Source organism: Euprymna scolopes, chromosome 7, assembly GCF_053919585.1.
Source record: "Euprymna scolopes isolate OS-2025 chromosome 7, ASM5391958v1, whole genome shotgun sequence".
NCBI classification, from domain to species: Eukaryota; Metazoa; Mollusca; class Cephalopoda; order Sepiida; family Sepiolidae; genus Euprymna; species Euprymna scolopes.
This window is the reverse complement of record NC_136488.1, coordinates 33270365-33297004: the sequence shown is the minus strand read 5'-3', so window position 1 is coordinate 33297004 and position 26640 is coordinate 33270365. Positions and strand designations below refer to the sequence as shown.

General features: G+C 38.1%; 52 non-coding genes across 52 annotated transcripts; all 52 read left to right on the top strand.

Moving 5' to 3' along the window:
- Positions 1-5844: 5844 nt before the first annotated feature.
- Trnag-gcc (transfer RNA glycine (anticodon GCC)) lies at positions 5845-5915 on the top strand. The gene has a single exon. It is a non-coding gene; the product is annotated as a tRNA-Gly (tRNA).
- Positions 5916-6286: 371 nt separating this feature from the next.
- Positions 6287-6357, top strand: Trnag-acc (transfer RNA glycine (anticodon ACC)). The gene has a single exon. It is a non-coding gene; the product is annotated as a tRNA-Gly (tRNA).
- A 593-nt stretch (positions 6358-6950) lies between these two features.
- On the top strand, positions 6951-7021 carry Trnag-gcc (transfer RNA glycine (anticodon GCC)). The gene has a single exon. It is a non-coding gene; the product is annotated as a tRNA-Gly (tRNA).
- A 149-nt stretch (positions 7022-7170) lies between these two features.
- Positions 7171-7241, top strand: Trnag-gcc (transfer RNA glycine (anticodon GCC)). Its single transcript has one exon. It is a non-coding gene; the product is annotated as a tRNA-Gly (tRNA).
- Positions 7242-7390: 149 nt separating this feature from the next.
- Positions 7391-7461, top strand: Trnag-gcc (transfer RNA glycine (anticodon GCC)). The gene has a single exon. It is a non-coding gene; the product is annotated as a tRNA-Gly (tRNA).
- Positions 7462-7829: 368 nt separating this feature from the next.
- Trnaa-ggc (transfer RNA alanine (anticodon GGC)) lies at positions 7830-7900 on the top strand. Its single transcript has one exon. It is a non-coding gene; the product is annotated as a tRNA-Ala (tRNA).
- Positions 7901-8269: 369 nt separating this feature from the next.
- Positions 8270-8340, top strand: Trnag-acc (transfer RNA glycine (anticodon ACC)). The gene has a single exon. It is a non-coding gene; the product is annotated as a tRNA-Gly (tRNA).
- A 149-nt stretch (positions 8341-8489) lies between these two features.
- Positions 8490-8560, top strand: Trnag-ccc (transfer RNA glycine (anticodon CCC)). The gene has a single exon. It is a non-coding gene; the product is annotated as a tRNA-Gly (tRNA).
- A 149-nt stretch (positions 8561-8709) lies between these two features.
- Positions 8710-8780, top strand: Trnag-acc (transfer RNA glycine (anticodon ACC)). The gene has a single exon. It is a non-coding gene; the product is annotated as a tRNA-Gly (tRNA).
- A 369-nt stretch (positions 8781-9149) lies between these two features.
- Positions 9150-9220, top strand: Trnag-ccc (transfer RNA glycine (anticodon CCC)). Its single transcript has one exon. It is a non-coding gene; the product is annotated as a tRNA-Gly (tRNA).
- A 369-nt stretch (positions 9221-9589) lies between these two features.
- Trnag-gcc (transfer RNA glycine (anticodon GCC)) lies at positions 9590-9660 on the top strand. The gene has a single exon. It is a non-coding gene; the product is annotated as a tRNA-Gly (tRNA).
- Positions 9661-10029: 369 nt separating this feature from the next.
- On the top strand, positions 10030-10100 carry Trnag-gcc (transfer RNA glycine (anticodon GCC)). Its single transcript has one exon. It is a non-coding gene; the product is annotated as a tRNA-Gly (tRNA).
- A 149-nt stretch (positions 10101-10249) lies between these two features.
- Positions 10250-10320, top strand: Trnag-ucc (transfer RNA glycine (anticodon UCC)). Its single transcript has one exon. It is a non-coding gene; the product is annotated as a tRNA-Gly (tRNA).
- An 809-nt stretch (positions 10321-11129) lies between these two features.
- Positions 11130-11200, top strand: Trnag-gcc (transfer RNA glycine (anticodon GCC)). Its single transcript has one exon. It is a non-coding gene; the product is annotated as a tRNA-Gly (tRNA).
- A 149-nt stretch (positions 11201-11349) lies between these two features.
- Positions 11350-11420, top strand: Trnag-gcc (transfer RNA glycine (anticodon GCC)). Its single transcript has one exon. It is a non-coding gene; the product is annotated as a tRNA-Gly (tRNA).
- A 369-nt stretch (positions 11421-11789) lies between these two features.
- On the top strand, positions 11790-11860 carry Trnag-ucc (transfer RNA glycine (anticodon UCC)). The gene has a single exon. It is a non-coding gene; the product is annotated as a tRNA-Gly (tRNA).
- Positions 11861-12009: 149 nt separating this feature from the next.
- Positions 12010-12080, top strand: Trnag-ccc (transfer RNA glycine (anticodon CCC)). Its single transcript has one exon. It is a non-coding gene; the product is annotated as a tRNA-Gly (tRNA).
- A 149-nt stretch (positions 12081-12229) lies between these two features.
- Trnag-gcc (transfer RNA glycine (anticodon GCC)) lies at positions 12230-12300 on the top strand. Its single transcript has one exon. It is a non-coding gene; the product is annotated as a tRNA-Gly (tRNA).
- A 369-nt stretch (positions 12301-12669) lies between these two features.
- On the top strand, positions 12670-12740 carry Trnag-gcc (transfer RNA glycine (anticodon GCC)). Its single transcript has one exon. It is a non-coding gene; the product is annotated as a tRNA-Gly (tRNA).
- A 589-nt stretch (positions 12741-13329) lies between these two features.
- On the top strand, positions 13330-13400 carry Trnag-ucc (transfer RNA glycine (anticodon UCC)). The gene has a single exon. It is a non-coding gene; the product is annotated as a tRNA-Gly (tRNA).
- A 149-nt stretch (positions 13401-13549) lies between these two features.
- On the top strand, positions 13550-13620 carry Trnag-gcc (transfer RNA glycine (anticodon GCC)). The gene has a single exon. It is a non-coding gene; the product is annotated as a tRNA-Gly (tRNA).
- Positions 13621-14209: 589 nt separating this feature from the next.
- Trnac-gca (transfer RNA cysteine (anticodon GCA)) lies at positions 14210-14280 on the top strand. Its single transcript has one exon. It is a non-coding gene; the product is annotated as a tRNA-Cys (tRNA).
- A 150-nt stretch (positions 14281-14430) lies between these two features.
- On the top strand, positions 14431-14501 carry Trnac-gca (transfer RNA cysteine (anticodon GCA)). Its single transcript has one exon. It is a non-coding gene; the product is annotated as a tRNA-Cys (tRNA).
- Positions 14502-14651: 150 nt separating this feature from the next.
- Positions 14652-14722, top strand: Trnac-gca (transfer RNA cysteine (anticodon GCA)). Its single transcript has one exon. It is a non-coding gene; the product is annotated as a tRNA-Cys (tRNA).
- A 150-nt stretch (positions 14723-14872) lies between these two features.
- On the top strand, positions 14873-14943 carry Trnag-gcc (transfer RNA glycine (anticodon GCC)). Its single transcript has one exon. It is a non-coding gene; the product is annotated as a tRNA-Gly (tRNA).
- A 149-nt stretch (positions 14944-15092) lies between these two features.
- Positions 15093-15163, top strand: Trnac-gca (transfer RNA cysteine (anticodon GCA)). Its single transcript has one exon. It is a non-coding gene; the product is annotated as a tRNA-Cys (tRNA).
- A 150-nt stretch (positions 15164-15313) lies between these two features.
- Positions 15314-15384, top strand: Trnag-gcc (transfer RNA glycine (anticodon GCC)). Its single transcript has one exon. It is a non-coding gene; the product is annotated as a tRNA-Gly (tRNA).
- A 149-nt stretch (positions 15385-15533) lies between these two features.
- Trnac-gca (transfer RNA cysteine (anticodon GCA)) lies at positions 15534-15604 on the top strand. The gene has a single exon. It is a non-coding gene; the product is annotated as a tRNA-Cys (tRNA).
- A 150-nt stretch (positions 15605-15754) lies between these two features.
- Positions 15755-15825, top strand: Trnag-gcc (transfer RNA glycine (anticodon GCC)). Its single transcript has one exon. It is a non-coding gene; the product is annotated as a tRNA-Gly (tRNA).
- A 149-nt stretch (positions 15826-15974) lies between these two features.
- On the top strand, positions 15975-16045 carry Trnag-gcc (transfer RNA glycine (anticodon GCC)). The gene has a single exon. It is a non-coding gene; the product is annotated as a tRNA-Gly (tRNA).
- A 149-nt stretch (positions 16046-16194) lies between these two features.
- Trnag-gcc (transfer RNA glycine (anticodon GCC)) lies at positions 16195-16265 on the top strand. The gene has a single exon. It is a non-coding gene; the product is annotated as a tRNA-Gly (tRNA).
- Positions 16266-16634: 369 nt separating this feature from the next.
- On the top strand, positions 16635-16705 carry Trnag-gcc (transfer RNA glycine (anticodon GCC)). Its single transcript has one exon. It is a non-coding gene; the product is annotated as a tRNA-Gly (tRNA).
- A 1029-nt stretch (positions 16706-17734) lies between these two features.
- Trnag-ucc (transfer RNA glycine (anticodon UCC)) lies at positions 17735-17805 on the top strand. The gene has a single exon. It is a non-coding gene; the product is annotated as a tRNA-Gly (tRNA).
- A 149-nt stretch (positions 17806-17954) lies between these two features.
- Trnag-ccc (transfer RNA glycine (anticodon CCC)) lies at positions 17955-18025 on the top strand. The gene has a single exon. It is a non-coding gene; the product is annotated as a tRNA-Gly (tRNA).
- Positions 18026-18174: 149 nt separating this feature from the next.
- Trnac-gca (transfer RNA cysteine (anticodon GCA)) lies at positions 18175-18245 on the top strand. Its single transcript has one exon. It is a non-coding gene; the product is annotated as a tRNA-Cys (tRNA).
- A 373-nt stretch (positions 18246-18618) lies between these two features.
- On the top strand, positions 18619-18689 carry Trnar-gcg (transfer RNA arginine (anticodon GCG)). Its single transcript has one exon. It is a non-coding gene; the product is annotated as a tRNA-Arg (tRNA).
- Positions 18690-18838: 149 nt separating this feature from the next.
- Trnag-ccc (transfer RNA glycine (anticodon CCC)) lies at positions 18839-18909 on the top strand. Its single transcript has one exon. It is a non-coding gene; the product is annotated as a tRNA-Gly (tRNA).
- A 371-nt stretch (positions 18910-19280) lies between these two features.
- Trnag-gcc (transfer RNA glycine (anticodon GCC)) lies at positions 19281-19351 on the top strand. Its single transcript has one exon. It is a non-coding gene; the product is annotated as a tRNA-Gly (tRNA).
- Positions 19352-20379: 1028 nt separating this feature from the next.
- Positions 20380-20450, top strand: Trnag-ccc (transfer RNA glycine (anticodon CCC)). Its single transcript has one exon. It is a non-coding gene; the product is annotated as a tRNA-Gly (tRNA).
- Positions 20451-20600: 150 nt separating this feature from the next.
- Trnag-gcc (transfer RNA glycine (anticodon GCC)) lies at positions 20601-20671 on the top strand. The gene has a single exon. It is a non-coding gene; the product is annotated as a tRNA-Gly (tRNA).
- A 369-nt stretch (positions 20672-21040) lies between these two features.
- Positions 21041-21111, top strand: Trnag-gcc (transfer RNA glycine (anticodon GCC)). The gene has a single exon. It is a non-coding gene; the product is annotated as a tRNA-Gly (tRNA).
- A 588-nt stretch (positions 21112-21699) lies between these two features.
- On the top strand, positions 21700-21770 carry Trnac-gca (transfer RNA cysteine (anticodon GCA)). Its single transcript has one exon. It is a non-coding gene; the product is annotated as a tRNA-Cys (tRNA).
- Positions 21771-21920: 150 nt separating this feature from the next.
- On the top strand, positions 21921-21991 carry Trnac-gca (transfer RNA cysteine (anticodon GCA)). The gene has a single exon. It is a non-coding gene; the product is annotated as a tRNA-Cys (tRNA).
- A 373-nt stretch (positions 21992-22364) lies between these two features.
- Trnar-gcg (transfer RNA arginine (anticodon GCG)) lies at positions 22365-22435 on the top strand. The gene has a single exon. It is a non-coding gene; the product is annotated as a tRNA-Arg (tRNA).
- A 149-nt stretch (positions 22436-22584) lies between these two features.
- Positions 22585-22655, top strand: Trnag-ccc (transfer RNA glycine (anticodon CCC)). Its single transcript has one exon. It is a non-coding gene; the product is annotated as a tRNA-Gly (tRNA).
- A 371-nt stretch (positions 22656-23026) lies between these two features.
- On the top strand, positions 23027-23097 carry Trnag-gcc (transfer RNA glycine (anticodon GCC)). Its single transcript has one exon. It is a non-coding gene; the product is annotated as a tRNA-Gly (tRNA).
- Positions 23098-23468: 371 nt separating this feature from the next.
- On the top strand, positions 23469-23539 carry Trnar-gcg (transfer RNA arginine (anticodon GCG)). Its single transcript has one exon. It is a non-coding gene; the product is annotated as a tRNA-Arg (tRNA).
- Positions 23540-23688: 149 nt separating this feature from the next.
- Positions 23689-23759, top strand: Trnaw-cca (transfer RNA tryptophan (anticodon CCA)). The gene has a single exon. It is a non-coding gene; the product is annotated as a tRNA-Trp (tRNA).
- A 1470-nt stretch (positions 23760-25229) lies between these two features.
- Trnag-ccc (transfer RNA glycine (anticodon CCC)) lies at positions 25230-25300 on the top strand. The gene has a single exon. It is a non-coding gene; the product is annotated as a tRNA-Gly (tRNA).
- Positions 25301-25449: 149 nt separating this feature from the next.
- On the top strand, positions 25450-25520 carry Trnag-gcc (transfer RNA glycine (anticodon GCC)). The gene has a single exon. It is a non-coding gene; the product is annotated as a tRNA-Gly (tRNA).
- A 369-nt stretch (positions 25521-25889) lies between these two features.
- On the top strand, positions 25890-25960 carry Trnag-ucc (transfer RNA glycine (anticodon UCC)). The gene has a single exon. It is a non-coding gene; the product is annotated as a tRNA-Gly (tRNA).
- A 588-nt stretch (positions 25961-26548) lies between these two features.
- Positions 26549-26619, top strand: Trnac-gca (transfer RNA cysteine (anticodon GCA)). The gene has a single exon. It is a non-coding gene; the product is annotated as a tRNA-Cys (tRNA).
- The last annotated feature ends 21 nt before the right edge of the window (positions 26620-26640 follow it).

Below are 26640 nucleotides of genomic sequence, written 5' to 3'. Positions count from 1 at the left end.
AAATATCATATTTAAACCTATTTTACAACGAGGAAACACCGGACGACCTTGCTAGTATATATATATATATATATATATATATATATATATATGAGAGAGAGAGAGAGAGAGAGAGAATGAAAGACTGAAGGACTAACTAAACGAAAATTGCTAAAAGCTATTCGACTTGTGGGACGATTGGAAAATTTATCAATGCTCGACGTCGTCGTAGCGATGATGTCTGTTGTCTTTTAATGGCAATAATTGTCGCCTGCCGGATATTGCTTGCGGGAAGAGTTCGGATGGGAAATCTGGGAATGATTCAAATGTCGCCTCCGTGTTGGTTTGATGGCGGTGGTTGTTGCGGTGATGAGTTAAGGAACCGGAAGTTGCTGTTGTGGTTTCTTGTGTTCAGGATTTTCACGTGAATTGCGATTAGTGCCAGCTAGCGGCAATATACGACTCTTGCTCGAAAGCGAGGCTTTGTAGACCTCATTCAGCAGATGTACAAAAAGGACCGACAATGACCTGAAGCTGTTGTGACCTTGTGACCTGTCGAGTGCAAGCGGTTTGCGTGTTGTTAAGTGCCAAGATAAAGTACAGAGGGGTGGGGTGAAGAGAGACCTTAAAATGCCTGATACGTTTGAAAATGTTAAAAGTTTTTAGTTATTACGTTTACATTGTAATGGCGGCGGCTAAATGGTTAACGACTCGGTCTAAAAAAACTTAGTATTTCAAGTTCGAATCCAATTTGTTCCACAGAAACATTTTTATTGAACTCACACTTGACCTGTAACAGAGCGCGTATGGGCGCGTGTGAAAATATCAGCATGACTCGAAGGATAACTGGCTAGCGAAAATATTAGCAACAGCCGTTAAAGCACGTTTGAAAATTAGCAAGTGTGTGCTAGCTTACGTCACAAGAAATTGAGAGAAATTCTCCACGTGGTCGAAAGAAAAGCAAGTTGGGGACCGGGCAAGATTGACGTGTGAATCAAAGGCGCGAAAGCGCTTGCTAGGGCCGCGTGAAGTGATGAGGAGACAGCGATTTTTAAAAGAACATGTGTGACTTTGGAAATATAATGAAATGCATTGTTTTGGAAGAACCACTAATAAATGCATTTCATTTGCGCTTAAAAAATGCCGAGACGGATTTTTATTTCTTTTCTTTTGTTGTTCCTGCGACGGTAGCCACATTAGAGACCTTGTGGCTAACCTTCTTTAATAAAGGGCATTAAAATAAAGGGCATTAAAATAAAGGGCATTAAAATGATCTGCGTACATTTTAGGATATTTGTCACTCGTGTTTTAGGTGAAAAAGTAAAACTTTTAGCGTGGGACACCACAAAGGCTGAAGAAAACATAAGCAGTAATGATTATTGGTTCTTTGAAGCATATGATAGGCAAGCGAATGCACACATTGAGCTGAATATACCAATAATACAGCAGTTATTTTGTATGTGCATTGGAGAAGCTAGTTGAAACTGCAGTTGTGATTGCTTATTTTCATTTAGATACAAGAATGTCTGTAACTATTTAGATATATATCTGTAACAGAGCTGCTGACGTTAGGTAAGCAGCAGTCACAAACAAATGAGCAAGCCGGTTCCGCGATGTGACAGCAGAGATAAAAAGGACACACATATCCAGCGTTACACACCTGGCCCGACAACAACAGGGAAAAACGTGTCCCAAACATGGTCGGACAAAGACAGAGTATCACGTGTCACACATAGCAGAGTCTTGTTAAGCACACTGGAATACGAGAAGATTTTGAACAAAAGTCAAGGGAGTTATTCTGGAAGTACCTGTAAATAAATGGCTGTTGTTTCAACTAAAAAAATGACTAAAATTCTTTTTTTGTTCCCTTATAGCGGTCTGCATACAATGTGTAGATTCCGAGTGTTTAAATGTAACAACTGAAGTACAAACATGCAACGACTGAAGTACAAACATGTAACAACTAAAGTACAAACATGTAACAACTAAAGTACAAACATGTAACGACTAAAGTATTAAAATGTAACGACTGAAGTACAAACATGTAAAGACTAAAGTACAAACATGTAACGACTAATGTACAAACATGTAACGACTACAGTATTAAAATATAACGACTCAAGTACAAACATGTAACGACTAAAGTACAAAAATGCAACAACTAAAGTACAAACATGTAACAACTAAAGCATTAAAATGTAACGACTGAAGTAAAAACATGTAACAACTAAAGTACAAATATGTAACGACTAAAGTAAAAAGATGTAAAAATTAACGTATTAAACTGTAACAACTGAAGTACAAACATGTAAAAACTAAAGTACAAACATGTAACAACTAAAGTGCAAACAAAGTAAACAACTAAAGTACAAACATGTAACGACTGAAGTATTAAAATGTAACGATTGAAGTTCAACATGTAACGACTAAAGTAAAAACATGTAACAACTAAAGTACAGACACGTAACAACTAAAGTATAAACATGTAACTACTAAAATACAAATATGTAACAACTAAAGTATTAAAATGTAACGAGTGAAGTATAAACATGTAACAACTAAAGTAGTAAAATGTACTGAATGAAGTACAAACATGTAACGACTAGCGTACAAACATGTAATTACTAAAGTATTAAAATATAACGAGTGAAATACAAACATGTAATAACAAAAGTGCAAGCATTTAACACCGAAATTACAAATATATAACAACTAAAGTACGAAAATGTAACGACTGAAGTACAAACATGCAACGACTGAAGTACACACATGTAACAACTAAAGTACAGACATGTAAGAAGTAAAGTATTAAAATGTAATGACTGAAGTACAAACATGTAAAAACTAAAGTAAAAAAAATGTAACAAATAAAGTACAAACATGTAACAACTAAAGTACAAAAATGTAACGACTGGAGTAAAAACCTGTAACAACTAATGTACAAAAATGTAGTAACTAAAGTACAGACATGTAAAAACTCAAGTATTAAAATGTAACGACTAAAGTACAAACATGTAACGACTAAAGTACACATATGTAAAAACCAAAGAACAAACATGTGACAACTAAACTATAAACATGTAACAACTAAAATATTAAAATGTAACGACGGAAGTAAAAGAATGTAACAAGTAAAGTACAAAATATAATGACTGAAATACAAAAATGTAACAACTAAATTATTAAAATGTAACAACTAAAGTGCAAACATTTGACAACTAAAGTATAAACACGTAACAACTAAAGTATTAAAATGTAACGAAAGAACTACAAACATATAACAATTAAGTACAAACATGTAAAAATTAAAGCACATACATGCAACGACTGGATAACAACATGTAACAACTAAAGTACAAACATGTAACAACTAAAGTACAAACATGTTAGGACTAAAGTACAAACATGTAACAACTAAAGTAAAAAAATATATCAACAAAAGTACAAATATGTAACAAATTAAGTATCAAAATCTAATGGTTGAAGTACAAACATATAAAGACTAAAGTACAAATATGTTACAACTAAAGTATTAAAATATACCAAACAAAGTACAAACATGTTACGACTGAAGTATAAAAATGTAACGACTGAAGTACAAACATGTAGAACTAAAGTAAAAACATGTAACAACTAAAGAACAAACGTAGCAACAACAGTCTTAAAATGTAATAACTGAAGTACAAACATGTAACAACGAACGTACAAACATGTAACAAATAAATTACCAACATATAACAACTAAAGTAAAAACGACACTAATGACGTACAAACACGTAACGACTGATATATAAACATGTAACAACTAAAGTACAGAATATAACAAATGAAGTACGAACATGTAAGAACAAAGTACACACTTGTAACAACTGAAGTACAAAAATGTAACGACGGAAGTAAAAACAGGTAACAACTAAAGTATTAAAATGTAAAGAATAAAGTACAAACATATAACGATTAAAGTACAAACATGTAAAGACTAAACTGCAAGAATGTAACGATCAAGTAATAAAATGTAACGACTAAGGTACAAACATATAACAAAAAACCTACAAACATTTAACGACTTGAGCATTAAAATGTAATGACTGGAGTACAAACATGTAACAACTAAAGTACAAACATGTCACAACTAATGTACAAACATGTTACGACTAAAGTACAAACATGTAACAAATAAAGTACAAAAATATAACAACTAAAGTACAAATATGTCGACCGAAGTAAAAACATGTAACGACTAGTGTACAAATATGTAACAACTAAAGTATCAAAATATACCAACTGAAGTACACACATGTAACGACTAAAGTACAAACATGTAAAACTAAAGTATAAAGATGTAACGACTGAGGAACAAACATGTAACAACTAAAGTACAAACATCTAACGACTACAGTACAAACATGTAACGACTGAGGTATTAATATATAACGACTGAAGTACACACATGTAACGACTAAACTAAAACATGAAACAATTAAAGTACAAAAAATGTACCGATAAAAGCACACACATGTAACAACTAAAGTACAAACATGTAACAACTAAAGTACAAAAATGTAATGACTGAAGTAAAAACATGTAATGACTAAAGTACAACAATGTGACAAGTAAAGTATAACAATGTAACGACCAAAGTACAAAATTGTAACGACTAAAGTGGACACCAACTAGTTGCTCTATTAAAACCAGTATGTGTGCGCAGCTGAACTTGTCTTATGCAAGTCAATGTGCATGTGGGTTTGTTCATATGAATCACTTAACACATATCGCATCTGTGGTTGAGTGGTAGAATACTCGCCTGCCAGGCGGCCGCCCGGATTCGATTCCACGTCGATGCAATAAAATTTTGTCAAACTCATTAATGAAAATAAATAATGAAAAGTGCAATTCCAGTTACTTTTGTTGTTTTAAAATTTAAAGCATTAATAAGCATATAAGAAATGAAAGCATTATATTTTGCGGCCCTTATCTCGCATCGGTGGTTCATTGGTATACTGCTCGCCTGCCACGCGGGCGGCCCGGGTTCGATTCCCAGTCGATGCAATGAAATTTTGTCACACTCATTAATGAAGAATACATAAAAAACGAAGTAAATCATGCAAGTGTAATTTGAGTACCTTTTTTTTGGAGTGAAATTCAAAGCATTAATGAGATTATGGCAAATAAAAACATTCTGGTCTGTGAACAATATACCGTATCGGTGGTTCAGTGGTAGAATCGTCGCCAGCAACGCGGCCGGTCCGTGTTCGATTCCCGGTCCATGCAATGAACTTTTGTAAAACTCATTAATGAAGAATACATAAAAAACAAAGTAAATCATGCAAGTGTAATTTGAGTGCCTTCTTTTTAGAGTGGAATTCAAAGCATTAATGAGAATGTGGCAAATAAAAACATTCTGGTCTGTAAACAACATACCGTATCGGTGGTTCAGTTGTAGAATCGTCGCATGCAGCGCGGCCGGCCCGTGTTCGATTCCCGGTCGATGCCATAGAATATTGTAAAACTCATTAATAAAAAATATATAAAACACGAAGTAAATCATGCAAGTGTAATTTGAGTGGATTTTTTTTTGGAGTGAAATTCAAAGCATTAATGAGAATATGGCAAAGGAAAAAATTCTGGTATATGAACAATATACCGCATCGGTGGTTCAGTGGTAGAATCGTCGCCTGCAACGCGTCCGGCCCGTGTTCGATTCCCGGTGAATGCAGTGAAATTTTGTAAAACTCATTAATGAAGAATACATAAAAAATAAGTAAATAATGAGAGTGTAATTTCGATTTCTTTTGTTGGAATGACATTCAAAGCATTAATGACAAAATGGCAAAGGAAAGAATTATGTTCTGTGAACGATATATCGCATCGGTGGTTCAGTGGTAGAATGCTTGCCTGCCATGCGGGCGGCCCGGGTTCGATTCCCGGTCGATGCAATGAAATTTTGTCAAACTCATTAATGAAGAATACATAAAAAACGAAGTCAATAATGAGAGTGTAATTTCGATTCCTTTTGTTGGAATGACATTCAAAGCATTAATGACAAAATGGCAAAGGAAAGAATTATGTTCTATGAACGATATATCGCATCGGTGGTTCAGTGGTAGAATGCTTGCCTGCCACGCGGGCGGCCCGTGTTCGATTCCCGGTCGATACAATGAAATTTTGTCAAACTCATTACTGAAGAATACATAAAAAACGAAGTAAATAATGAGAGTGTAATTTCGATTCCTTTTGTTGGAATGACATTAAAAGCATTAATGACAAAATGGCAAAGGAAAGAATTATGTTCTGCGAGCGATATATCGCATCGGTGGTTCAGTGGTAGAATGCTCGCCGACCACGCGGGCGGCCCGGGTTCGATTCCCGGTCGATGTAATGAAATTTTGTCAAACTCATTAATGAAGAATACATAAAAAACGACGTAAATAATGAGAGTGTAATTTCGATTCCTTTTGTTGGAATGACATTCAAAGCATTCGTGACAAAATGGCAAAGGAAAGAATTATGTTCTGTGAACGATATATCGCATCGGTGGTTCAGTGGTAGAATGCTCGGCTGCCACGTCGGCGGCGCGGGTGCGATTCCCGGTCGACGCAATGAAATTTTGTCACACTCATTAATCAGGAATACATAAAAAAACGAAGTAAACAATGAGAGTGTAATTTGGATTCCTTTTGTTGGAAGTACATTCAAAGCATTAATGACAAAATGGCAAAGGAAAGAATTATGTTTTGTGAACGATATATCGCATGCGTGGTTCAGTGGTAGAATGCTCGCCTGCCAAGTTGGGAGCCCGCGTTCGATTCCCGGTCCATGCAATGAAATTTTGTCAAACTCATTAATGAAGAATACATAAAAAACGAAGTAAATAATGAGAGTGTAATTTCGATTCCTTTTGTTGGAATCACATTCAAAGCATTAATGACAAAATGGCAAAGGAAAGAATTATGTTCTGTGAATGATATATCGCATCGGTGGTTCAGTGGTAGAATGATCGCCTGCCACGCGGGCGGCCCGGGTTCGATTCCCGGTCGATGCAATGAAATTATGTCAAACTCATTAATGAAGAATACATAAAAATTAAGTAAATAATGAGAGTGTAATTTCGATTCCTTTTGTTGGAATGACATTCAAAGCATTAATGACAAAATGGCAAAGGAAAGAATTATGTTCTGTGAACGATATATCGCATCGGTGGTTCAGTGGTAGAATGCTCGCCTGCCACGCGGGCGGCCCGGGTTCGATTCCCGGTCGATGCAATGAAATTATGTCAAACTCATTAATGAAGAATACATAAAAATTAAGTAAATAATGAGAGTGTAATTTCGATTCCTTTTGTTGGAATGACATTCAAAGCATTAATGACAAAATGGCAAAGGAAAGAATTATGTTCTGTGAATGATATATCGCATCGGTGGTTCAGTGGTAGAATGCTCGCCTGCCACGCGGGCGGCCCGGGTTCGATTCCCGGTCGATGCAATGAAATTATGTCAAACTCATTAATGAAGAATACATAAAAATTAAGTAAATAATGAGAGTGTAATTTCGATTCCTTTTGTTGGAATGACATTCAAAGCATTAATGACAAAATGGCAAAGGAAAGAATTATGTTCTGTGAACGATATATCGCATCGGTGGTTCAGTGGTAGAATGCTCGCCTGCCACGCGGGCGGCCCGGGTTCGATTTCACGTCGATACAATAAAATTATGTCAAACTCATTAATGAAGAATACATAAAAATTAAGTAAATAATGAGAGTGTAATTTCGATTCCTTTTGTTGGAATGACATTCAAAGCATAATGACAAAATGGCAAAGGAAAGAATTATGTTCTGTGAACGATATATCGCATCGGTGGTTCAGTGGTAGAATGCTCGCCTGGCACGCAGACGGCCCGGGTTCGATTCCCGGTCGATGCAATGAAATTATGTCAAACTCATTAATGAAGAATACATAAAACATAAGTAAATAATGAGAGTGTAATTTCGATTCCTTTTGTTGGAATGACATTCAAAGCATTAATGACAAAATGGCAAAGGAAATACTTATGTTCTGTGAACGATATATCGCAGCGGTGGTTCAGTGGTAGAATGCTCGCCTGCCACGCGGGCGGCCCGGGTTCGATTTCAGGTCAATACAATGAAATTTTGTCAAACTAATTAATGAAGAATACATAAAAATTAAGTAAATAATGAGAGTGTAATTTCGATTCCTTTTGTTGGAATGACATTCAAAGCATTAATGACAAAATGGCAAAGGAAAGAATTATGTTCTGTGAACGATATATCGCATCGGTGGTTCAGTGGTAGAATGCTCGCCTACCACGCGGGCGGCCCGGGTTCGATTCCCGGTCGATGCAATGAAATTTTGTCAAACTCATTAATGAAGAACACATCTAAAATAAGTAAATAATCAGAGTGTAATTTCGATTCCTTTTGTTGGAATGACATTCAAAGCATTAATGACAAAATGGCAAACGAAAGAATTATGTTCTGTGAACGATATATCGCATCGGTGGTTCAGTGGTAGAATGCTCGCCTCCCCCGTGGGCGGCCCGGGTTCGATTCCCGGTCGATGCAATGGAACTTTGTCAAACTCTTTAATGAACAATACATCAAAAATAAGTAAATAATGAGAGGGTAATTTCGATTCCTTTTGTTGGAATGACATTCAAAGCATTAATGACAAAATGGCAAAGGAAAGAATTATGTTCTGTGAACGATATATCGCATCGGTGGTTCAGTGGTATAATGCTCGCCTACCACGCGGGCGGCCCGGGTTCGATTTCCGGTCGATACAATGAAATTATGTCAAACTCATTAATGAAGAATACATAAAAATTAAGTAACTAATGAGAGTGTAATTTCGATTCCTTTTGTTGGAATGACATTCAAAGCATTAATGACAAAATGGCAAAGGAAAGAATTATGTTCTGTGAACGATATATCGCATCGGTGGTTCAGTGGTAGAATGCTCGCCTGCCACTGTTGCAGCCCGGGTTCGATTCCCGGTCGATGCAATGAAATTTTTTCAAACTCATTAATGAAGAATACATCAAAAATAAGTAAATAATGAGAGTGTAATTTCGATTCCTTTTGTGGGAATGACATTCAAAGCATTAATGACAAAATAGCAAAGGAAAGAATTATGTTCTGTGAACGATATATCGCATCGGTGGTTCAGTGGTAGAATGCGCGCCTCCCACGCGGGCGGCCCGGGTTCGATTTCCGGTCGATGCAATGAAACTTTGTCAAACTCTTTAATGAACAATACATCAAAAATCAGTAAATAATGAGAGTGTAATTTCGATTCCTTTTGTTGGAATGACATTCAAAGCATTAATGAAAAAATGGCAAAGGAAAGAATTATGTTCTGTGAACGATATATCGCATCGGTGTTTCAGTGGTAGAATGCTCGCCTGCCACGCGGGCGGCCCGGGTTCGATTTCCGGTCGATACAATGAAATTAGGTCAAACTCATTAATGAAGAATACATAAAAATTAAGTAAATAATGAGAGTGTAATTTCGATTCCTTTTGTTGGAATGACATTCAAAGCATTAATGACAAAATGGCAAAGGAAAGAATTATGTTCTGTGAACGATATATCGCATCGGTGGTTCTGTGGTAGAATGCTCGCCTGCCACGCGGGCGGCCCGGGTTCGATTCCCGGTCGATGCAATGAAATTATGTCAAACTCATTGATGAAGAATACATAAAAAATAAGTAAATAATGAGAGTGTAATTTCGATTCCTTCTGTTGGAATGACATTCAAAGCATTAATGACAAAATGGCAAAGGAAAGAATTATGTTCTGTGAACGATATATCGCATCGGTGGTTCAGTGGTAGAATGCTCGCCTGGCGCGCGGGCGGCCCGGGTGCGATTTCCGGTCGATACAATGAAATTATGTCAAACTCATTAATGAAGAAAACATAAAAATTAAGTAAATAATGAGAGTGTAATTTCGATTCCTTTTGTTGGAATGACATTCAAAGAATTAATGACAAAATGGCAAAGGAAAGAATTATGTTCTGTGAACGATATATCGCATCGGTGGTTCAGTGGTAGAATGCTCGCCTGCCACGCAAACGGCCCGGGTTCGATTCCCGGTCGATGCAATGAAATTATGTCAAACTCATTAATAAAGAATACATAAAAAATAAGTAAATAATGAGAGTGTAATTTCGATTCCTTTTGTTGGAATGACATTCAAAGCATTAATGACAAAATGGCAAAGGAAAGAATTATGTTCTGTGAACGATATATCGCATCGGTGGTTCAGTGGTAGAATGCTCGCCTTCCACGCGGGCGGCCCGGGTTCGATTTCCGGTCGATACAATGAAATTATGTCAAACTCATTAATGAAGAATACACAAAAATTAAGTAAATAATGAGAGTGTAATTTCGATTCCATTTGTTGGAATGACATTCAAAGCATTAATGACAAAATGGCAAAGGAAAGAATTATGTTCTGTGAACGATATATCGCATCGGTGGTTCAGTGGTAGAATGCTCGCCTGCCACTGTGGCAGCCCGGGTTCGATTCCCGGTCGATGCAATGAAATTTTTTCAAACTCATTAATGAAGAATACATCAAAAATAAGTAAATAATGAGAGTGTAATTTCGATTCGTTTTGTTGGAATGACATTCAAAGCCTTAATCACAAAATAGCAAAGGAAAGAATTATGTTCTGTGAACGATATATCGCATCGGTGGTTCAGTGGTAGAATGCTCGCCAGCCACGCGGGCGGCCCGGGTTCGATTCCCGGTTGACGAAATGGACTTGTGTCAAACTCATTAATGCAGAATACATCAAAAATAAGTAAATAATGAGAGTGTAATTCCGATTCCTTTTGTTGGAATGACATTCAAAGCATTAATGACAAAATGGCAAAGGAAAGAATTATGTTCCGTGAACGATATATCGCATCGGTGGTTCGGTGGTAGAATGCTCGTCTGCCACGCGGGCGGCCCGGGTTCGATTCCCGCTCGAAGCAATGAAATTTTGTCAAACTCTTTAATGAACAATACATCAAAAATAAGTAAATAATGAGAGTGTAATTTCGATTCCTTTTGTTGGAATGACATTCAAAGCATTAATGACAAAATGGCAAAGGAAAGAATTATGTTCTGTCAACGATATATCGCATCGGTGGTTCAGTGGTAGAATGCTCGCCTGCCACGCGGGCGACCCGGGTTCGATTCCCGGTCGATGCAATGAAATTTTGTCAAACTCATTAATGAAGAACACATCTAAAATAATTAAATAATGAGAGTGTAATTTCGATTCCTTTTGTTGGAATGACATTCAAAGCATTAATGACACAATGGCAAAGGAAAGAATTATGTTCTGTGAACGATATATCGCATCGGTGGTTCAGTGGTAGAATGCTCGCCTGCCACGCAAACGGCCCGGGTTCGATTCCCGGTCGATGCAATGAAATTATGTCAAACTCATTAATGAAGAATACATAAAAAATAAGTAAATAATGAGAGTGTAATTTCGATTCCTTTTGTTGGAATGACATTAAAAGCATTAATGACAAAATGGCAAAGGAAAGAATTATGTTCTGTGAACGATATATCGCATCGGTGGTTCGGTGGTAGAATGCTCGCCTTCCACGCTGGCGTCCCGGGTTCGATTTCCGGTCGATACAATGAAATTATGTCAAACTCATTAATGAAGAATACACAAAAATTAAGTAAATAATGAGAGTGTAATTTCGATTCCTTTTGTTGGAATGACATTCAAAGCATTAATTACAAAATGGCAAAGGAAAGAATTATGTTCTGCGAACGATATATCGCATCGGTGGTTCAGTGGTAGAATGCTCGCCTTCCACTGTGGCAGCCCGGGTTCGATTCCCGGTCGATGCAATGAAATTTTTTCAAACTCATTAATGAAGAATACATCAAAAAGAAGTAAATAATGAGAGTGTAATTTCGATTCGTTTTGTTGGAATGACATTCAAAGCATTAATGACAAAATGGCAAAGGAAAGAATTATGTTCTGTGAACGATATATCGCATCGGTGGTTCAGTGGTAGAATGCTCGCCTCCCACGCGGGCGGCCCGGGTTCGATTCCCGGTCGATGCAATGAAACTTTGTCAAACTCATTAATGAAGAATACATCAAAAATAAGTAAATAATGAGAGTGTAATTTCGATTCCTTTTGTTGGAATGACATTCAAAGCATTAATGACAAAATGGCAAAGGAAAGAATTATGTTCTGTGAACGATATATCGCATCGGTGGTTCAGTGGTAGAATGCTCGCCTGCCACGCGGGCGGACCGGGTTCGAACCCCGGTCGATGCAATGAAATTTTGTCAAACTCATTAATGGAGAACACATCTAAAATAAGTAAATAATGAGAGTGTAATTTCGATTCCTTTTGTTGGAATGACATTCAAAGCATTAATGACAAAATGGCAAAGGAAATACTTATGTTCTGTGAACGATATATCGCAGCGGTGGTTCAGTGGTAGAATGCTCGCCTGCCACGCGGGCGGCCCGGGTTCGATTTCAGGTCAATACAATGAAATTTTGTCAAACTAATTAATGAAGAATACATAAAAATTAAGTAAATAATGAGAGTGTAATTTCGATTCCTTTTGTTGGAATGACATTCAAAGCATTAATGACAAAATGGCAAAGGAAAGAATTATGTTCTGTGAACGATATATCGCATCGGTGGTTCAGTGGTAGAATGCTCGCCTGCCACGCGGGCGGCCCGGGTTCGATTCCCGGTCGATGCAATGAAATTTTGTCAAACTCATTAATGAAGAACACATCTAAAATAAGTAAATAATCAGAGTGTAATTTCGATTCCTTTTGTTGGAATGACATTCAAAGCATTAATGACAAAATGGCAAAGGAAAGAATTATGTTCTGTGAACGATATATCGCATCGGTGGTTCAGTGGTAGAATGCTCGCCTGCCACGCGGGCGGCCCGGGTTCGATTTCAGGTCGATACAATGAAATTTTGTCAAACTCATTAATGAAGAATACATAAAAATTAAGTAAATAATGAGAGTGTAATTTCGATTCCTTTTGTTGGAATGACATTCAAAGCATTAATGACAAAATGGCAAAGGAAAGAATTATGTTCTGTGAACGATATATCGCATCGGTGGTTCAGTGAAAGAATGCTCGCCTGCCACTCGGGCAGCCCGGGTGCGATTCCCGGTCGATGCAATGAAATTTTGTCAAACTCATTAATGAAGAATACATCAAAAATAAGTAAATAATGAGAGTGTAATTTCGATTCCTTTTGTTGGAATGACATTCAAAGCATTAATGACACAATGGCAAAGGAAAGAATTATGTTCTGTGAACGATATATCGCATCGGTGGTTCAGTGGTAGAATGCTCGCCTTCCACGCGGGCGGCCCGGGTTCGATTCCCGGTCGATGCAATGAAATTTTGTCAAACTCATTAATGAAGAATACATCAAAAATAAGTAAATAATGAGAGTGTAATTTCGATTCCTTTTGTTGGATTGACATTCAAAGCATTAATGACAAAATGGCAAAGGAAAAAATTATGTTCTGTGAACGATATATCGCATCGGTGGTTCAGTGGTAGAATGCTCGCCTGCCACGCGGGCGGCCCGGGTTCGATTCCCGGTCGATGCAATGAAATTTTGTCTAACTCATTAATGAAGAATACATCAAAAATAAGTAAATAATGAGAGTGTAATTTCGATTCCTTTTGTTGGAATGACATTCAAAGCATTAATGACAAAATGGCAAAGGAAAGAATTATGTTCTGTGAACGATATATCGCATCGGTGGTTCAGTGGTAGAATGCTCGCTTGCCACGCTGGCGGCCCGGGTTTGATTCCCGGTCGATGCAATGAAATTTTGTTAAACTCATTAATGAAGAATAGATAAAAATTAAGTAAATAATGAGAGTGTAATTTCGATTCCTTTTGTTGGAATGACATTCAAAGCATTAATGACAAAATGCCAAAGGAAAGAATTATGTTCTGTGAACGATATATCGCATCGGTGGTTCAGTGGTAGAATGCTCACTTGCCACGCTGGCGGCCCGGGTTTGATTCCCGGTCGATGCAATGAAATTTTGTTAAACTCATTAATGAAGAATAGATAAAAATTAAGTAAATAATGAGAGTGTAATTTCGATTCCTTTTGTTGGAATGACATTCAAAGCATTAATGACAAAATGGCAAAGGAAAGAATTATGTTCTGTGAACGATATATCGCATCGGTGGTTCAGTGGTAGAATGCTCGCCTGCAACGCGTGCGGCCCGGGTTCGATTCCCGGTCGATGCAATGAAATTTTGTTAAACTCATTAATGAAGAATACATAAAAAACGAAGTAAATAATGAGAGTGTAATTTCGATTCCTTTTGTTGGAATGACATTCAAAGCATTAATGACAAAATGGCAAAGGAAAGAATTATGTTCTGTGAACGATATATCGCATCGGTGGTTCAGTGATAGAATGCTCGCCTGCAACGCGTGCCGCCCGGGTTCGATTCCCGGTCGATGCAATGAAATTTTGTTAAACTCATTAATGAAGAATACATAAAAAACGAAGTAAATAATGAGAGTGTAATTTCGATTCCTTTTGTTGGAATGACATTCAAAGCATTAATGACAAAATGGCAAAGGAAAGAATTATGTTCTGTGAACGATATATCGCATCGGTGGTTCAGTGGTAGAATGCTCGGCTGCAACGCGTGCGGCCCGGGTTCGATTCCCGGTCGATGCAATGAAATTTTGTTAAACTCATTAATGAAGAATACATAAAAAACGAAGTAAATAATGAGAGTGTAATTTCGATTCCTTTTGTTGGAATGACATTCAAAGCATTAATGACAAAATGGCAAAGGAAAGAATTATGTTCTGTGAACGATATATCGCATCGGTGGTTCAGTGGTAGAATGCTCGCCTGCCACGCGGGCGGCCCGGGTTCGATTCCCGGTCGATGCAATGAAATTTTGTCAAACTCATTAATAAAGAATACATCAAAAATAAGTAAATAATGAGAGTGTAATTTCGATTCCTTTTGTTGGAATGACATTCAAAGCATTAATGACAAAATGGCAAAGGAAAGAATTATGTTCTGTGAACAATATATCGCATCGGTGGTTCAGTGGTAGAATGCTCGCCTGCAACGCGTGCGGCCCGGGTTCGATTCCCGGTCGATGCAATGAAATTTTGACAAACTCATTAATGAAGAATACATAAAAAACGAAGTAAATAATGAGAGTGTAATTTCGATTCCTTTTGTTGGAATGACATTCAAAGCATTAATGACAAAATGGCAAAGGAAAGAATTATGTTCTGTGAACGATATATCGCATCGGTGGTTCAGTGGTAGAATGCTCGCCTGCCACGCGGGCGGCCCGGGTTCGATTCCCGGTCGATGCAATGAAATTATGTCAAACTCATTGATGAAGAATACATAAAAAATAAGTAAATAATGAGAGTGTAATTTCGATTCCTTCTGTTGGAATGACATTCAAAGCATTAATGACAAAATGGCAAAGGAAAGAATTATGTTCTGTGAACGATATATCGCATCGGTGGTTCAGTGGTAGAATGCTCGCCTGCAACGCGTGCGGCCCGGGTTCGATTCCCGGTCGATGCAATGAAATTTTGTTAAACTCATTAATGAAGAATACATAAAAAACGAAGTAAATAATGAGAGTGTAATTTCGATTCCTTTTGTTGGAATGACATTCAAAGCATTAATGACAAAATGCCAAAGGAAAGAATTATGTTCTGTGAACGATATATCGCATCGGTGGTTCAGTGGTAGAATGCTCGCCTGCCACGCGGGCGGCCCGGGTTCGATTCCCGGTCGATGCAATGAAATTTTGTCAAACTCATTAATAAAGAATACATCAAAAATAAGTAAATAATGAGAGTGTAATTTCGATTCCTTTTGTTGGAATGACATTCAAAGCATTAATGACAAAATGCCAAAGGAAAGAATTATGTTCTGTGAACGATATATCGCATCGGTGGTTCAGTGGTAGAATGCTCGCCTGCCACGCGGGCGGCCCGGGTTCGATTCCCGGTCGATGCAATGAAATTTTGTTAAACTCATTAATGAAGAATAGATAAAAATTAAGTAAATAATGAGAGTGTAATTTCGATTCCTTTTGTTGGAATGACATTCAAAGCATTAATGACAAAATGGCAAAGGAAAGAATTATGTCATGTGAACGATATATCGCATCGGTGGTTCAGTGGTAGAATGCTCGCCTGCCACGCGGGCGGCCCGGGTTCGATTCCCGGTCGATGCAATGAAATTATGTCGAACTCATTGATGAAGAATACATAAAAAATAAGTAAATAATGAGAGTGTAATTTCGATTCCTTCTGTTGGAATGACATTCAAAGCATTAATGACAAAATGGCAAAGGAAAGAATTATGTTCTGTGAACGATATATCGCATCGGTGGTTCAGTGGTAGAATGCTCGCCTGCCACGCGGGCGGCCCGGGTGCGATTTCCGGTCGATACAATGAAATTATGTCAAACTCATTAATGAAGAAAACATAAAAATTAAGTAAATAATGAGAGTGTAATTTCGATTCCTTTTGTTGGAATGACATTCAAAGCATTAATGACAAAATGGCAAAGGAAAGAATTATGTTCTGTGAACGATATATCGCATCGGTGGTTCAGTGGTAGAATGCTCGCCTGCCACGCAAACGGCCCGGGTTCGATTCCCGGTCGATGCAATGAAATTATGTCAAACTCATTAATGAAGAATACATAAAAAATAAGTAAATAATGAGAGTGTAATTTCGATTCCTTTTGTTGGAATGACATTCAAAGCATTAATGACAAAATGGCAAAGGAAAGAATTATGTTCTGTGAACGATATATCACATCGGTGGTTCAGTGGTAGAATGCTCGCCTTCCACGCGGGCGGCCCGGGTTCGATTTCCGGTCTATACAATGAAATTATGTCAAACTCATTAATGAAGAATACACAAAAATTAAGTAAATAATGAGAGTGTAATTTCGATTCCTTTTGTTGGAATGACATTCAAAGCATTAATGACAAAATGGCAAAGGAAAGAATTATGTTCTGTGAACGATATATCGCATCGGTGGTTCAGTGGTAGAATGCTCGCCTGCCACTGTGGCAGCCCGGGTTCGATTCCCGGTCGATGCAATGAAATTTTTTCAAACTCATTAATGAAGAATACATCAAAAATAAGTAAATAATGAGAGTGTAATTTCGATTCGTTTTGTTGGAATGACATTCAAAGCCTTAATCACAAAATAGCAAAGGAAAGAATTATGTTCTGCGAACGATATATCGCATCGGTGGTTCAGTGGTAGAATGCTCGCCAGCCACGCGGGCGGCCCGGGTTCGATTCCCGGTTGACGAAATGGACTTGTGTCAAACTCATTAATGCAGAATACATCAAAAATAAGTAAATAATGAGAGTATAATTCCGATTCCTTTTGTTGGAATGACATTCAAAGCATTAATGACAAAATGGCAAAGGAAAGAATTATGTTCCGTGAACGATATATCGCATCGGTGGTTCGGTGGTAGAATGCTCGTCTGCCACGCGGGCGGCCCGGGTTCGATTCCCGGTCGAAGCAATGAAATTTTGTCAAACTCTTTAATGAACAATACATCAAAAATAATTAAATAATGAGAGTGTAATTTCGATTCCTTTTGTTGGAATGACATTCAAAGCATTAATTACAAAATGGCAAAGGAAAGAATTATGTTCTGTGAACGATATATCGCATCGGTGGTTCAGTGGTAGAATGCTCGCCTTCCACTGTGGCAGCCCGGGTTCGAATCCCGGTCGATGCAATGAAATTTTTTCAAACTCATTAATGAAGAATACATCAAAAAGAAGTAAATAATGAGAGTGTAATTTCGATTCGTTTTGTTGGAATGACATTCAAAGCATTAATGACAAAATGGCAAAGGAAAGAATTATGTTCTGTGAACGATATATCGCATCGGTGGTTCAGTGGTAGAATGCTCGCCTCCCACGCGGGCGGCCCGGGTTCGATTCCCGGTCGATGCAATGAAACTTTGTCAAACTCATTACTGAACAATACATCAAAAATAAGTAAATAATGAGAGTGTAATTTCGATTCCTTTTGTTGGAATGACATTCAAAGCATTAATGACAAAATGGCAAAGGAAAGAATTATGTTCTGTGAACGATATATCGCATCGGTGGTTCAGTGGTAGAATGCTCGCCTGCAACGCGTGCGGCCCGGGTTCGATTCCCGGTCGATGCAATGAAATTTTGACAAACTCATTAATGAAGAATACATAAAAAACGAAGTAAATAATGAGAGTGTAATTTCGATTCCTTTTGTTGGAATGACATTCAAAGCATTAATGACAAAATGGCAAAGGAAAGAATTATGTTCTGTGAACGATATATCGCATCGGTGGTTCAGTGGTAGAATGCTCCCCTGCCACTGTGGCCGCCCGGGTTCGATTCCCGGTCGATGCAATGAAAGTTTTTCAAACTCTTTAATGAACAATACATCAAAAATAAGTAAATAATGAGAGTGTAATTTGGATTCCTTTTGTTGGAATGACATTCAAAGCATTAATGACAAAATGGCAAAGTAAAGCATTATTATGTTCTGTGAACGATATATCGCATCGGTGGTTCAGTGGTAGAATGCTCGCCTGCGACGCGGGCGGCCCGGGTTCGATTCCCGTTCGATGCAATGAAATTTTGTCAAACTCATTAATGAAGAATACATAAAAATTAAGTAAATAATGAGAGTGTAATTTCGATTCCTTTTGTTGGAATGACATTCAAAGAATTAATGACAAAATGGGAAAGGAAAGAATTATGTTGTGTGAACGATATATCGCATCGGTGGTTCAGTGGTAGAATGCTCGCCTCCCACGCGGGCGGGCCGGGTGCGATTCCCGGTCGATGCAATGAAATTTTGTCAAACTCATTAATGAAGAATACATCAAAAACGAAGAAAATAATGCGAGTGTAATTTCGATTCCTTTTGTTGGAATGACATTCAAAGCATTAATGACAAAATGGCAAAGGAAAGAATTATGTTCTGTGAACGATATATCGCATCGGTGGTTCAGTAATAGAATGCTCGCCTGCCACGCGGGCGGCCCCGGTTCGATTCCCGATCGATGCAATGAAATTTTGTCAAACTCATTAATGAAGAATACATAAAAAACGAAGTAAATAATGAGAGTGTAATTTCGATTCCTTTTGTTGGAATGACATTCAAAGCATTAATGACAAAATGGCAAAGGAAAGAATTATGTTCTGTGAACGATATATCGCATCGATGGTTCAGTGGTAGAATGCTCGCCTGCCACGCGGGCGGCCCGGGTTCGATTCCCGTTCGATACAATGAAATTTTGTCAAACTCATTAATGAAGAATACAAAAAATTAAGTAAATAATGAGAGTGTAATTTCGATTCCTTTTGTTGGAATGACATTCAAAGCATTAATGACAAAATGGCAAAGGAAAGAATTATGTTCTGTGAACGATATATCGCATCGGTGGTTCAGTGGTAGAATGCTCGCTTGCCACGCTGGCGGCCCGGGTTTGATTCCCGGTCGATGCAATGAAATTTTGTTAAACTCATTAATGAAGAATAGATAAAAATTAAGTAAATAATGAGAGTGTAATTTCGATTCGTTTTGTTGGAATGACATTCAAAGCCTTAATCACAAAATAGCAAAGGAAAGAATTATGTTCTGTGAACGATATATCGCATCGGTGGTTCAGTGGTAGAATGCTCGCCAGCCACGCGGGCGGCCCGGGTTCGATTCCCGGTTGACGAAATGGACTTGTGTCAAACTCATTAATGCAGAATACATCAAAAATAAGTAAATAATGAGAGTGTAATTCCGATTTCTTTTGTTGGAATGACATTCAAAGCATTAATGACAAAATGGCAAAGGAAAGAATTATGTTCCGTGAACGATATATCGCATCGGTGGTTCGGTGGTAGAATGCTCGTCTGCCACGCGGGCGGCCCGGGTTCGATTCCCGGTCGAAGCAATGAAATTTTGTCAAACTCTTTAATGAACAATACATCAAAAATAATTAAATAATGAGAGTGTAATTTCGATTCCTTTTGTTGGAATGACATTCAAAGCATTAATTACAAAATGGCAAAGGAAAGAATTATGTTCTGTGAACGATATATCGCATCGGTGGTTCAGTGGTAGAATGCTCGCCTTCCACTGTGGCAGCCCGGGTTTGATTCCCGGTCGATGCAATGAAATTTTTTCAAACTCATTAATGAAGAATACATCAAAAAGAAGTAAATAATGAGAGTGTAATTTCGATTCGTTTTGTTGGAATGACATTCAAAGCATTAATGACAAAATGGCAAAGGAAAGAATTATGTTCTGTGAACGATATATCGCATCGGTGGTTCAGTGGTAGAATGCTCGCCTCCCACGCGGGCGGCCCGGGTTCGATTCCCGGTCGATGCAATGAAACTTTGTCAAACTCATTACTGAACAATACATCAAAAACGAAGTAAATAATGAGAGTGTAATTTCGATTCCTTTTGTTGGAATTACATTCAAAGCATTAATGACAAAATGGCAAAGGAAAGAATTATGTTCTGTGAACGATATATCGCATCGGTGGTTCAGTGGTAGAATGCTCGCCTGCCACGCGGGCGGACCGGGTTCGAATCCCGGTCGATGCAATGAAATTTTGTCAAACTCATTAATGGAGAACACATCTAAAATAAGTAAATAATGAGAGTGTAATTTCGATTCCTTTTGTTGGAATGACATTCAAAGCATTAATGACAAAATGGCAAAGGAAATACTTATGTTCTGTGAACGATATATCGCAGCGGTGGTTCAGTGGTAGAATGCTCGCCTGCCACGCGGGCGGCCCGGGTTCGATTTCAGGTCAATACAATGAAATTTTGACAAACTCATTAATGAAGAATACATAAAAATTAAGTAAATAATGAGAGTGTAATTTCGATTCCTTTTGTTGGAATGACATTCAAAGCATTAATGACAAAATGGCAAAGGAAAGAATTATGTTCTGTGAACGATATATCGCATCGGTGGTTCAGTGGTAGAATGCTCGCCTGCCACGCGGGCGGCCCGGGGTCGATTCCCGGTCGATGCAATGAAATTTTGTCAAACTCATTAATGAAGAACACATCTAAAATAAGTAAATAATGAGAGTGTAATTTGGATTCGTTTTGTTGGAATGACATTCAAAGCATTAATGACAAAATGGCAAAGGAAAGAATTATGTTCTGTGAACGATATATCGCATCGGTGGTTCAGTGGTAGAATGCTCGCCTGCCACGCGGGCGGCCCGAGTTCGATTTCAGGTCGATACAATGAAATTTTGTCAAACTCATTAATGAAGAATACATAAAGATTAAGTAAATAATGAGAGTGTAATTTCGATTCCTTTTGCTGGAATGACATTCAAAGCATTAATGACAAAATGGCAAAGGAAAGAATTATGTTCTGTGAACGATATATCGCATCGGTGGTTCAGTGGTAGAATGCTCGCCTGCCACGCGGGCGGCCCGGGTTCGATTCCCGTTCGATACAATGAAATTTTGTCAAACTCATTAATGAAGAATACAAAAAATTAAGTAAATAATGAGAGTGTAATTTGGATTTCTTTTGTTGGAATGACATTCAAAGCATTAATGACAAAATGGCAAAGGAAAGAATTATGTTCTGTGAACGATATATCGCATCGGTGGTTCAGTGGTAGAATGCTCGCCTGCAACGCGTGCGGCCCGGGTTCGATTCCCGGTCGATGCAATGAAATTTTGACAAACTCATTAATTAAGAATACATAAAAAACGAAGTAAATAATGAGAGTGTAATTTCGATTCCTTTTGTTGGAATGACATTCAAAGCATTAATGACAAAATGGCAAAGGAAAGAATTATGTTCTGTGAACGATATATCGCATCGGTGGTTCAGTGGTAGAATGCTCGCCTGCAACGCGTGCGGCCCGGGTTCGATTCCCGGTCGATGCAATGAAATTTTGACAAACTCATTAATGAAGAATACATAAAAAACGAAGTAAATAATGAGAGTGTAATTTCGATTCCTTTTGTTGGAATGACATTCAAAGCATTAATGACAAAATGGCAAAGGAAAGAATTATGTTCTGTGAACGATATATCGCATCGGTGGTTCAGTGGTAGAATGCTCCCCTGCCACTGTGGCCGCCCGGGTTCGATTCCCGGTCGATGCAATGAAAGTTTTTAAAACTCTTTAATGAACAATACATCAAAAATAAGTAAATAATGAGAGTGTAATTTGGATTCCTTTTGTTGGAATGACATTCAAAGCATTAATGACAAAATGGCAAAGTAAAGCATTATTATGTTCTGTGAACGATATATCGCATCGGTGGTTCAGTGGTAGAATGCTCGCCTGCGACGCGGGCGGCCCGGGTTCGATTCCCGGTCGATGCAATGAAATTTTGTCAAACTCATTAATGAAGAATACATAAAAATTAAGTAAATAATGAGAGTGTAATTTCGATTCCTTTTGTTGGAATGACATTCAAAGAATTAATGACAAAATGGGAAAGGAAAGAATTATGTTGTGTGAACGATATATCGCATCGGTGGTTCAGTGGTAGAATGCTCGCCTCCCACGCGGGCGGGCCGGGTGCGATTCCCGGTCGATGCAATGAAATTTTGTCAAACTCATTAATGAAGAATACATCAAAAACGAAGAAAATAATGCGAGTGTAATTTCGATTCCTTTTGTTGGAATGACATTCAAAGCATTAATGACAAAATGGCAAAGGAAAGAATTATGTTCTGTGAACGATATATCGCATCGGTGGTTCAGTAATAGAATGCTCGCCTGCAACGCGGGCGGCCCCGGTTCGATTCCCGATCGATGCAATGAAATTTTGTCAAACTCATTAATGAAGAATACATAAAAAACGAAGTAAATAATGAGAGTGTAATTTCGATTCCTTTTGTTGGAATGACATTCAAAGCATTAATGACAAAATGGCAAAGGAAAGAATTATGTTCTGTGAACGATATATCGCATCGATGGTTCAGTGGTAGAATGCTCGCCTGCCACGCGGGCGGCCCGGGTTCGATTCCCGTTCGATACAATGAAATTTTGTCAAACTCATTAATGAAGAATACAAAAAATTAAGTAAATAATGAGAGTGTAATTTCGATTCCTTTTGTTGGAATGACATTCAAAGCATTAATGACAAAATGGCAAAGGAAAGAATTATGTTCTGTGAACGATATATCGCATCGGTGGTTCAGTGGTAGAATGCTCCCCTGCCACTGTGGCCGCCCGGGTTCGATTCCCGGTCGATGCAATGAAAGTTTTTCAAACTCTTTAATGAACAATACATCAAAAATAAGTAAATAATGAGAGTGTAATTTGGATTCCTTTTGTTGGAATGACATTCAAAGCATTAATGACAAAATGGCAAAGTAAAGCATTATTATGTTCTGTGAACGATATATCGCATCGGTGGTTCAGTGGTAGAATGCTCGCCTGCGACGCGGGCGGCCCGGGTTCGATTCCCGGTCGATGCAATGAAATTTTGTCAAACTCATTAATGAAGAATACATAAAAATTAAGTAAATAATGAGAGTGTAATTTCGATTCCTTTTGTTGGAATGACATTCAAAGAATTAATGACAAAATGGGAAAGGAAAGAATTATGTTGTGTGAACGATATATCGCATCGGTGGTTCAGTGGTAGAATGCTCGCCTCCACCGCGGGCGGGCCGGGTGCGATTCCCGGTCGATGCAATGAAATTTTGTCAAACTCATTAATGAAGAATACATCAAAAACGAAGAAAATAATGCGAGTGTAATTTCGATTCCTTTTGTTGGAATGACATTCAAAGCATTAATGACAAAATGGCAAAGGAAAGAATTATGTTCTGTGAACGATATATCGCATCGGTGGTTCAGTAATAGAATGCTCGCCTGCAACGCGGGCGGCCCCGGTTCGATTCCCGATCGATGCAATGAAATTTTGTCAAACTCATTAATGAAGAATACATAAAAAACGAAGTAAATAATGAGAGTGTAATTTCGATTCCTTTTGTTGGAATGACATTCAAAGCATTAATGACAAAATGGCAAAGGAAAGAATTATGTTCTGTGAACGATATATCGCATCGATGGTTCAGTGGTAGAATGCTCGCCTGCCACGTTGGCGGCCCGGGTGCGATTCCCGTTCGATACAATGAAATTTTGTCAAACTCATTAATGAAGAATACAAAAAATTAAGTAAATAATGAGAGTGTAATTTCGATTCCTTTTGTTGGAATGACATTCAAAGCATTAATGACAAAATGGCAAAGGAAAGAATTATGTTCTGTGAACGATATATCGCATCGGTGGTTCAGTGGTAGAATGCTCGCTTGCCACGCTGGCGGCCCGGGTTTGATTCCCGGTCGATGCAATGAAATTTTGTTAAACTCATTAATGAAGAATAGATAAAAATTAAGTAAATAATGAGAATGTAATTTCGATTCGTTTTGTTGGAATGACATTCAAAGCCTTAATCACAAAATAGCAAAGGAAAGAATTATGTTCTGTGAACGATATATCGCATCGGTGGTTCAGTGGTAGAATGCTCGCCAGCCACGCGGGCGGCCCGGGTTCGATTCCCGGTTGACGAAATGGACTTGTGTCAAACTCATTAATGCAGAATACATCAAAAATAAGTAAATAATGAGAGTGTAATTCCGATTCCTTTTGTTGGAATGACATTCAAAGCATTAATGACAAAATGGAAAAGGAAAGAATTATGTTCCGTGAACGATATATCGCATCGGTGGTTCGGTGGTAGAATGCTCGTCTGCCACGCGGGCGGCCCGGGTTCGATTCCCGGTCGAAGCAATGAAATTTTGTCAAACTCTTTAATGAACAATACATCAAAAATAATTAAATAATGAGAGTGTAATTTCGATTCCTTTTGTTGGAATGACATTCAAAGCATTAATTACAAAATGGCAAAGGAAAGAATTATGTTCTGTGAACGATATATCGCATCGGTGGTTCAGTGGTAGAATGCTCGCCTTCCACTGTGGCAGCCCGGGTTTGATTCCCGGTCGATGCAATGAAATTTTTTCAAACTCATTAATGAAGAATACATCAAAAAGAAGTAAATAATGAGAGTGTAATTTCGATTCGTTTTGTTGGAATGACATTCAAAGCATTAATGACAAAATGGCAAAGGAAAGAATTATGTTCTGTGAACGATATATCGCATCGGTGGTTCAGTGGTAGAATGCTCGCCTCCCACGCGGGCGGCCCGGGTTCGATTCCCGGTCGATGCAATGAAACTTTGTCAAACTCATTACTGAACAATACATCAAAAATAAGTAAATAATGAGAGTGTAATTTCGATTCCTTTTGTTGGAATGACATTCAAAGCATTAATGACAAAATGGCAAAGGAAAGAATTATGTTCTGTGAACGATATATCGCATCGGTGGTTCAGTGGTAGAATGCTCGCCTGCCACGCGGGCGGACCGGGTTCGAATCCCGGTCGATGCAATGAAATTTTGTCAAACTCATTAATGGAGAACACATCTAAAATAAGTAAATAATGAGAGTGTAATTTCGATTCCTTTTGTTGGAATGACATTCAAAGCATTAATGACAAAATGGCAAAGGAAATACTTATGTTCTGTGAACGATATATCGCAGCGGTGGTTCAGTGGTAGAATGCTCGCCTGCCACGCGGGCGGCCCGGGTTCGATTTCAGGTCAATACAATGAAATTTTGACAAACTCATTAATGAAGAATACATAAAAATTAAGTAAATAATGAGAGTGTAATTTCGATTCCTTTTGTTGGAATGACATTCAAAGCATTAATAACAAAATGGCAAAGGAAAGAATTATGTTCTGTGAACGATATATCGCATCGGTGGTTCAGTGGTAGAATGCTCGCCTTCCACGCGGGCGGCCCGGGGTCGATTCCCGGTCGATGCAATGAAATTTTGTCAAACTCATTAATGAAGAACACATCTAAAATAAGTAAATAATGAGAGTGTAATTTCGATTCGTTTTGTTGGAATGACATTCAAAGCATTAATGACAAAATGGCAAAGGAAAGAATTATGTTCTGTGAACGATATATCGCATCGGTGGTTCAGTGGTAGAATGCTCGCCTGCCACGCGGGCGGCCCGAGTTCGATTTCAGGTCGATAGAATGAAATTTTGTCAAACTCATTAATGAAGAATACATAAAAATTAAGTAAATAATGAGAGTGTAATTTCGATTCCTTTTGCTGGAATGACATTCAAAGCATTAATGACAAAATGGCAAAGGAAAGAATTATGTTCTGTGAACGATATATCGCATCGGTGGTTCAGTGGTAGAATGCTCGCCTGCCACGCGGGCGGCCCGGGTTCGATTCCCGTTCGATACAATGAAATTTTGTCAAACTCATTAATGAAGAATACAAAAAATTAAGTAAATAATGAGAGTGTAATTTGGATTTCTTTTGTTGGAATGACATTCAAAGCATTAATGACAAAATGGCAAAGGAAAGAATTATGTTCTGTGAACGATATATCGCATCGGTGGTTCAGTGGTAGAATGCTCGCCTGCAACGCGTGCGGCCCGGGTTCGATTCCCGGTCGATGCAATGAAATTTTGACAAACTCAT